Source organism: Triturus cristatus, chromosome 11 (assembly GCF_964204655.1).
Source record: "Triturus cristatus chromosome 11, aTriCri1.1, whole genome shotgun sequence".
In the NCBI taxonomy this organism is placed as follows: Eukaryota; Metazoa; Chordata; class Amphibia; order Caudata; family Salamandridae; genus Triturus; species Triturus cristatus.
The window spans coordinates 133,461,707-133,470,351 of record NC_140594.1 but is presented as its reverse complement, the minus strand read 5'-3'; the positions used below and the strand labels follow the sequence as shown (position 1 = coordinate 133,470,351).

The 8,645-nt window shown below is 44.3% G+C and overlaps 2 non-coding genes across 2 annotated transcripts; both read right to left on the bottom strand.

Moving 5' to 3' along the window:
- Window positions 1-6,819: 6,819 nt before the first annotated feature.
- On the bottom strand, window positions 6,820-6,960 carry LOC146783644 (U4 spliceosomal RNA). The gene has a single exon (XR_014971227.1). It is a non-coding gene; the product is annotated as a U4 spliceosomal RNA (small nuclear RNA).
- Window positions 6,961-7,781: 821 nt separating this feature from the next.
- Window positions 7,782-7,922, bottom strand: LOC146783643 (U4 spliceosomal RNA). The gene has a single exon (XR_014971118.1). It is a non-coding gene; the product is annotated as a U4 spliceosomal RNA (small nuclear RNA).
- Window positions 7,923-8,645: the final 723 nt, after the last annotated feature.

Sequence of the window (8,645 nt, the reverse complement as noted above, 5' to 3'; positions counted from 1 at the left end):
CCAGGTTTGTAGGTTAAAACAAAATCATAATCTGCAAAAAATAAAGACCATCTCAATTGACGTGGAGTTAGGGTGCGAGCGGATTTTAGGAACTGCAGATTTCGATGGTCCGTAAAGACAGTTACAACATGCTTGGCACCCAACAAGTAATGTCTCCACTCTAAAAACGCATCCTTGACTGCCAACAGCTCCTTATCAGCGATGGGATAGTTGATTTCCGCAGCTGATAATTTCCTTGAACGATAGGCAACTGGATGCAGCTGACCTGTCTGTTTATGGCGCTGAGACAAGATCCCCCCAATGGCCAGATTGGAGGCATCTGCTTCCACAAAAAATGGCTCTTCAGGATTTGGATGGAGCAGCACTGGGGAGGATACAAAAATTCTCTTAAGTTCATTGAACGCTGATTCAGTTTCTGCATTCCACTCAAACTTGGTCTTCTTCTTGAGTAGTCTCGTGAGAGGACATACTCGCTCAGAGAAGTTGACGATGAAACGCCTGTAGAAATTGGCGAAGCCGAGGAAACTTTGAACTTCCTTCACTGAGCTCGGAGAGGGCCACTCCTTGATGGCTCTAACCTTGGATTCATCCATGGACACACCATTTGGTGACAGCACAAATCCTAAAAACTCAACTTGGGTGGAATGAAATACACACTTCTCCAATTTGACAAAAAGTTGGTTCTCAAGCAACTTCTTCAAGATGGCTCGAACATGCTGGACATGTTCCTTTAAACTAGCTGAAAAAATTAGGATGTCGTCAATATACACCACTGCACATCGATCCAAAAATTCACGTAGCACCTCGTTCACGAAGTGCTGAAATGCAGCTGGGGCGTTACATAATCCAAAGGGCATGACTTGGTATTCGTACAACCCAAACCGAGTACGAAAAGCCGTCTTCCACTCCTCTCCTTCTGCCATGCGCACCAGATGATAGGCACCTCTCAGATCCAATTTAGTATATAACTTCGCTCCCTTAACCTGGTCCAAGAGCTCAGAAATCAAAGGTAGTGGATAACGATTCTTCTTGGTCACCAAATTGAGGGCACGATAATCAATGCAAGTGCGCAGTTGGCCATCCTTCTTCGGAATGAAGAAGAGGGGAGACGAAACCGGAGACTGAGAAGGGCGTATGAAGCCATTGGCCAAGTATCTACTCAGATATTCCTTCAGATGGACATTTTCTGCTTCGGTCAGTGCATATATTCGGCTACAGGGCAGTGAGGCACCAGGCTCCAGCTCAATTCGACAGTCGTACTCTCGATGGGGGGGCAAACGTTCCGCTTCTCTTTCATCGAACACTGGGGCGAGATCTTCATAGTCTTGGGGAATTTCTTGTGTATCTACTGCACAAATGGTCTGAGTTATACTGGCTAAACATTGGGACTGAGAAACTAGTGTTGCAACTGATGTATCTGGATTTGAATGGAAACAATGTTGCAGACAGTAGTCTGAATTCATGCGAATGGATCGTTGAGCCCAGTCTATTTGAGGGTTATGCTCAGTGAGCCAAGGCAGACCCAAGATAAATTGGAATTGCGGAGCATCAATCAAATTGAATTGGACAGAGCTTACATGTTTTCCTGGACCATACAACAAAATTTCCTCAGAATCATAGACTATGGGTCCAGAGGACAAACTCGTTCCATCTACTGCTCGTACCGGCTCTGGCCGTTCTTTTCTCACAAATGCGATTCCAAGAGCCTTAGCAAAACCAATGTCACAAAAATTTCCTGTGGCCCCTGAATCGATCATGACAGAAATCCCCTCCTTGTCTTGCCCACCGAACCTAATCCGTACCAATAAAATCAAATGTGGGGCCGAAGATTGCAAGGTGTTTGCCGCTAATTTCAAATCTGGAGTTGGCTGTTCCTTCGCTTCCACCAGGGCAACCCCTTCTACTGGTGGAGCCGATCTTTTACCCAAGAATTGTTCTTAGGTTTCTTTTGGCATTCCTTCACAAAATGACCTGGATTCCCACAGTACATGCACAGCTTACCCAGACGTCTCTTCTCTCTTTCTTCCTTGGACAAGGGTCCTCGCACTGAACCAATCTGCATAGGCTCATCTTCAGAAGTCGTTTCCCTTGACTTAGCACCTTCTGCCTTCATTCTGTCGAAACGAGGAGGGATAAACCTAGTTTCCCTTCTCCTCTCATTCTTCCTCTCATTCTGACGCTGATCAATCTGAAGGACAAGGTCAATCAATTCGGAAACCTCTGTGGGACGTCTTGGGATCTGAGATAGGCCATCCTTGATCTCATCCTTGAGACCTCGATAAAAGATTGCAGCACGTTTTGCTTCTGGCCAGTTAGTTTCAACAATTAATTTATTAAATTGCGCCAAATACGCAACTAATTCTCGATTCCCCTGCTTCAGATCTAATAATTCATTATCTGTAGATTGAGAGATGGACCGTCTGTCAAAAATCCGTAGAAACTCTTTCTTGAATTCTTCAAAACCATATAAAATGGGATCATTGTTATTTACCAAAGGCATGGACCAAGCGGCGGCATCTCCACTCAGGTACGACAGCATGAACGCCACCTTTGACTGATCTTCCTTAAAAATTATGGGCCGACAGAGATAGTGTAAGGAGCATTGTGTGAGGAAAATTTGGGCCTTATTCGGGTCCCCACTATATCTCTCAGGGGCTGCCAAAGGAATAGTTGGCGAGATTGTGTGGATCACCTGTGTAGTGAGTTCCGCCGCAGATGGGGCGGGAGCGAAAGAGGGGGACTTATCTTCCTTGACAGGTAAACGAATTCCCCCAGAAAACTCCTCAAACTGTTGGCGCAAATGACTAGCATCTGAGACTGACTTTCTAACTTCTTCTCTCAGGGACCTATTCTCTTCCATAGTATCTGTTAACTGCTTTTGGATACTATCTAATACTGTGGCTAGGGCCTTGACGTCAATTCCCTCAGCCATCGTGCTCAGGTGGAAAATTCAGTTTTAAGGCACTTCAATCTGTCAAGTTCCTCAGCTGAGTTCTTAATCCACAGGAGCAGATGCTGGTTCTCCACTCCCCTACTCCGCTACCGCGAACTCTAAGGCTCACGAGCAGCAGTGAGGGGGAAAGGGGAATTGGACAGACAAGAGAGACAGCACTGTACGTTCTTCCTGGACTGGCCTCGAAACCTCTTCGTCAAGGATCCTGCAAAGAAAACTCATTAACTACTGCTCTACTTCTACTAACTCACAAAGTTCTAGTTACCACCTTCTACACTATACCTGTCCAGATACAGTGGGTAGCTGCTCTCTATACAACTTCAGCGAAATTCTCTTAGGTGGAAGTTGGTGTGGGTGGATGGCATGCAACTATTCCTGTAATAGAAATTCACATGTGAGAACCAAAACTACCCAAGACCTTCCCCACCCTGTACCCTTTCTAGTAACTATCTTTACCTGTCTACCATCTGAGAGAGTGGAATCTATCGCTGAATTTGAAGGTGGAGCTGAAGTATAATGAATCTTCTTTTAGAGTTTGGTACTCCACAATAGGTTATTGAACTAATGTATACCCCATATATATATATATATATATATCAATATACTACTAGGAAGCTCTTTGTGGCCAGTAGATAGGTCTCTACTCGATGAAAGTTCTCCTCACAAGTCTCTTTATTTTCAGGTACTCTGGAGTCAATGTTAAGACGACTGAAAATGCCTCTCTACAAGAAAATCGAACTACTGCAGGACTTGGCTGGAACTCGTAGTTGGTTCTGAATGACTGAATTCAATATACAACTGTCTCTGGAATAAAGGCACTGGAAAGATGTGGCAACAGCAAATTGAATGAGAGGCAGCACTTACTTCTCAAGAGTCATAGCCTCCCTCTTGCCACCTTGCCTCCTTACTTTCAGAAGAACGAAGTCACAGAAAAAATGCAGACTGCTAAAATCTCCGCTTCACGCTGACAAAACTTCAGGATACGCTGTGGAGATTTCCCTAAAAAAATACGCTCCGCTCATAGAGCCAAATGGAAGTCACAAAACAGGGAAACTCTTGTTGAACTTTCCAAGAATCCGACTGAAAATAACCTGAGGGAAAGAGTCGGATCTCCAGACGAAAACCGCCTCTTCCCAGAGTTTGACGGTTGAAGTGCGCCGCGTATTGGCCACGCGCGCACTAAATCAAAAATGAAACACTGCAACGCAGTCACAGCGGGAGTAACTGGGAAGTGATGAACCTACCAGCGGCCATCTTAGGGAGGGGAAGGGGATGGAAACTAAGCGACTACCTAAACTAATAGTAACCGGAGGAAAGCGGAAAGTGATCTAGCAGACACACATCTCCGCTTCCTTCTTCCCACTCTGGTCTGACTACCGTGTAGTAGTTGTAATCGGGGGAATCTGACTCTCTCAACTCCAAACCTGACAGAGGGATCACAGGACGATCAAGTAGATTCAGTTTTCGGTTTTATGGTGTAATTCAGACAAATCCAGCCAGCCAACACGTGTTTCGTCATGGGGTACACACACCCCCCGACTTCTTCAGGGCTTATCGTAGTACGGCCAATGATTCAGACCTTCCACCTGGTGATAATTCCAACCCAGGGGGTCTTATATTTCAACAAACAACCGGTGTAATTAAGCGTTGTCAGCAGTTGTTTACCCAAAGGTCCAAACAAGTCTGTGCGTATGTCACACTGTTCAATTTCGACACTCAGGCTCCGTTGACGAGTACGTCTATCCGGAGGACCTTGCTACCTTTTGGCTCTAAGCCCCTGGGACTCCCATGAGTAGAGGCTCTACTCAAAATCTACTTCTAATCCCTGGCATCAGCCCGGAACCGCGAACCCTACACACTCTGCACCCGCCAAGCCTGGCCTGTGCCGGAGTGACCAAAGACCACGAGGACGACCCCACGACGACTGTGAACCCGAGTCCGGCACCCAAGGACTTCCCTAGACGCTTCTGACGACACCTGCAGCCTCAGAACCAGGTACCCCCCCAACGCGATCAACAGAGGGTAAGATTTCCCGACACCAAAAGGCACCCCTGCACCCGGAGCCCTGCGGCTCCCTGTGCCCAAATCCTGGGTACCTACCTATCCTCCAACTACCCAACTTACCTTTTGAAGTGGTGGTGGCACCTAAAGAATCTTCGTCCCCGAGCTTGCAATCTTTTTCTAAACCGGAGCTCTCCCATTGAAATCAATTGAGCGCCCAAGAGCTCAAAAGCACCCTGCACCCAGCCGCCCGAGTGGCCCTGGCAGTGTAACCTCTACACCTATCTACTTCCCCATTTGCCCTGAGCAAGTGACCAGGAGCCCAGCTCCCACAGCCGCGTAGCCTGCTAGTCAGCAGCCACCAACCAAGGCCCCCCTACCTCTCATAGGATAACATTGGGCCTAACTCTCTCTGCACCCGGCTGCCCCTGTGCCGCTGAGGGTGAAAAAACTCTACCTACCTGACCCTGGGAGACCCCTGAGTCTATGCCCAGAACCTTAACTCTGCCAGTCGAGTACTTACCTTTAAACCGATAACTCAATTTTCTCCATAGGGTAACATTGACTGGTTTCTTCTGAAAATTTCTTCAAAGTGTGGAGTTTTCAAAACTTAGAAATTCACCAAAAATCAGCCGAGTAACGAAAATACTCACCTGCTATTAGGTGAGCTCCCAGTGCTGGATCTTGGTGCCCAGCACTGACTCTGAAAAATACTTACAACTGTACTTACCAGTAACCCAATTTTCTTCCATGGCGAATCATTGACTGTTTTTCTGTGAAATTTCTTCAAAGTGTCAATTTCTGCAAACTTTAAATATTCTTTAAAAATCGTATAACTTCTGAAAACGTAATTACTTACCTGTTTTGTATAAAGGTCCCAGTACTGAGTCTAGGCACCCAGTACTGGATTACAAAAGTAACGAGAACATACTATACCTGCAGCTTGAATTTTCTTCCATAGGGAATCATTGACTGTTTTCTATGAAATTTCTTCTAAGTGTCAACTTTTAAAATAGCAAAATATTACTTAAAAATCCTAGTAGTAACTAAGTCGACTTTTATCACTTGTTTCTAAGTACTGTCCCAGGACTGAATCTAGGATCCAGTCCTGGAATCTCTAAAGTAATCCTGAAAGTAATCTATTGCAAATAACTTGAAATTTCAATTGAACTCAATGCATTATTGTGAATAAAACTGTGTTGCCTATTGCAACAACTTATAACTTTCTACAAAAGCCAATTGCATATTGCAAAAGTATTTAAATAAAGCATCTCATTCTGAGAAAGTATATTTTAATTCCTATTGTTGGTTCTAAAACAAAACAGACATATATTTTTTATACAAACCATTGGCCTAGAGTTCAGTTATTGAGTGTGTGAAATCATTTCGCTGACTGAGTGTGTACAAAAATGCTTTACACTGTCCTCTGATACTGCCTTACTGCTCGACCAAGCTACCACTTTAGAGACTAAGGTTATTTCTAACTTTAGCCTCTGCCAAACCTCTGGGGACTGTGGACTCTGTACACCCTGTACCTATTTTGGAACAGTATATACAGAGCCACTTTCTCACAATAGTACATTTGATCTAAAACCTAGAGAGATGCTGAATAAATGTCTGAATCTTCGGACACTGCGCAGCTTCTAAATCAATTAGCACCCAAAGTTTAATATGTGTACCTTACCTAATGATTAAGCGGACCCTCTTTTACGCATATAAAAAACACGTTGGTTGAAATGAAACAGTTAATGTAAAACATATCGAGCAAAGAGTATTGATATTCTATGAAAATTATCTACACCTTTTTTCTTACTGAATAAATACATTGATGTATAATCAATCATTTTTTGACACAATTGATCTAGCCTCCGTAAAGATTATCTTAAATTACCAACAACAACTGTTGTTCAAGTTGAGAAGACTAGGTATTGCGCAAAGTTTTGAATAAGCAACAATCACACCTCGGATACACCGCATTGGTTACAATACTGCCACTATTCAAAGATAACTTCCAATTGGCAATATGAGCAGTCCCACAATCGTGACACTTTTGTCTCTTACAGGGAGACAAAGTTGGAACATATGCACTGATCAGAGAGATATGCAAGCATACTTTCTATGTTTTCTATCACTCAGGTCAAAAGCCAGACATCAGGTGGACTACTTTATCTTCTGTTGGTTCTGCAGATAAGTGCCCATTGGGCTCTGGGATTCCATATGCTAATTAGCAGATTTCACTATACAGCCTCCTTTGGCACCTCCCTTCATCCCTCTCTATGTGTGATGTCATCAGTACATGATTCTGTATGCAAACACATATACTCCTAAGCCCCATCTGGCTCCTCCCAAAACGAGTTATTGTACCTAAATGCAAGCAGAGCAACCAAAGGAGTACTATTCTAGAATATTACAAGAGTTCACTTTGGCACCTCTTTGTTCACCCAGATACAAGATGCCTTTCTTGTAAAAGGATACATATCAGTCTGCCGACAAAGGAGTGTACAATCTCAGCTATTCACTCAATAGCCGACAAAATAGCACATTAGCTCGGCTACTTAGAGAGATGCTGAATGAATGTCTGAAGCTTTGGACACTGTGCAGCTTCCAAGACAATTAGATCACAAAGTTTAATACGTGTACCTTACCTATTGATTAAGAGGACCCTTTTCCACAGGTATGAGAAACACTTTAGTTGAAATAAAACAGTTGTTAAAAAAACATATTGACCAATGAGTATTGACATTCTATGAAAAATATCTACACCTCTTTGCTTACTAAATAACTATAATGATGTATAATCAATCTTCTTTTGACACAATTGATCCAGCCTCCATAGAGACTATCAAAAATTGCCAATATCAACTATTTTTCAAGTTGACATGGCGGGGTATTGGGTAAAGTTTTCAATAAGCAATAATCACGCATCGGATAAACCTCATTGGCTACGATACTGCCACTGCACAAAGATAACATCAGCTAGGCAATATGAGCAGTCCCACAACGGTGACACTTTTGTCTGTTACAGGGAGACAAATTTGAAACGTGCACCGATCAGAGAGATATGCAAGCATACTTTCTATGTTTTCTATCACTCGAGTCAAAAGCCAGACATGATATGTACTACTCTATCTTCTGTTGCTTCTACAGGTAAGTGCCCGTTGGGCTCTGGGATTCCGTATGCTAATTAGCAGATTTCACTATACAGCCTCCTTTGGCACCTCCCTTCATCCCTCTCTATGTGGGATGTCATCAGTACATGATTATGAATTGTTGGAAAGGCGTTCGCCGGAGGGGGGTTCGGTACACGTCTTGCCCACCCCTGTGACCCACCTCTCCCAAGCAGGCCGAACCAGGCGCGCACCCCCTGAGCTCACACTACGAACAGAGGGACACCACATGTATTCTTTGTAGGACGATAGGTTCTTTTATCGAAGGTTTCAAGGGATCTTTATGATCCAAGGAGTAAGTAGTACATCAGCGGCACAAGATACTACAAATCGGTGGTAGGGGACTGGGGGTAGCGGGACAGTCTTTGAAGGTAGTGTCTCTGCAAAGTACCCTGCGGATAGCTCACAATCCTCGAGCTGGAGGGTGTTGTTTCTCTGGGCGATCTCTTGCCAATTCGTCCTCGAGGGGAGCGCCGCGAGTCACTCAGCAGGCACAGGTAGTCGGAGTTCGGGAGCCGCGATCT